Source organism: Formica exsecta, unplaced genomic scaffold, assembly GCF_003651465.1.
Source record: "Formica exsecta isolate Colony F162 unplaced genomic scaffold, ASM365146v1 scaffold416, whole genome shotgun sequence".
In the NCBI taxonomy this organism is placed as follows: Eukaryota; Metazoa; Arthropoda; class Insecta; order Hymenoptera; family Formicidae; genus Formica; species Formica exsecta.
Genome location: NW_021851402.1, coordinates 148,478 through 149,649, shown reverse-complemented (window position 1 = coordinate 149,649; position 1,172 = coordinate 148,478).

Sequence of the window (1,172 nt, the reverse complement as noted above, 5' to 3'; positions counted from 1 at the left end):
AAACAATTCGGCATGGTCAGGGAAAACCCACCATTGGATACTTAAAATCAGACACTCTTTGTATAATTGCCAAACTAGTAATATCTTGGTCAAACTTTTTTGGATACCTAGCCATAGGGGTATATATGGCAATGAACAGGCTGATCTTCTGGCTAAGGAGTCTCTGCACCTCCCTAATCATTTTCTAATGAGTAAATGCCATAACTCAAATATTTATTCTAAATTCAAAAAATTAGCAAAAGGCAAAGCTACGCAAACTCTCAGGCGGCAGAGCCAATATAAAGCTTCCAGATACTTTAATCTCAAACTTGAATACGGGGACTCCATCCTTTCCACACCCTGGTATAAAAATTTCAAAGGTTCACTTCCTAGATCGGTTATTACTCTCATCTCCAGAATCAGATCACATCACACTGCCACCGGCAAACATCTACTGGACAAAAACATTCTAACATCGTCAGAATGCTCCTGTGGTCATGCTTGCCAAAACCTCAATCACATCTTCTTTCAATGCCCCTCCTTTGCAGACGAATCATCTGCACTCATTTCATCTATCAAAAGAACAGACCCTCTTATTCCAATCGACATACCCAGTATTGCCTTTTCCAACAATCCCAGGTTATATAAACTGCTCCACTCATTTGTTAAAGGTCTCAACCTAAACATATAATCTTTGCAAACTCATAAGAAATAATGGTGTATGGGCGACTAATGCCCAACCAGCCATAGAAGAAGAAGAAGAAAGAGAATCGTCGCGTATGATGGATTTGCGAATGCGTGCACGCTGCGTGCGCTGCAACGTCACCTTGTGTGCGCGTCTGCGAGCTGCGTCTGGCGTGTTGCGTCCTATGTAGACGGGCCTTTATATCCCTCGCACACTGGACGCGATGAGCGATGAGCGATGGGCGATATCCAATGAGAGCTGTGCTTTTCCGAACGTCACATCCGTCGCGAGGCTCGGCGCGACATCGCTCAAAAGGTCGGTCAAGTTTCTACTTTCGTCGCTTGTAATGCGCGAAAGCTGATGACAACCATAGACTACACAGAGAAAAATGTACGATACTGTACAAAGTGATATCATGGACCACGATTATTCAAAAATGAATTTCGAGAATATAGAAAATATGAAAATAAGTTTTTGTTCATTAAATTATTATTATTTTTATGATTAC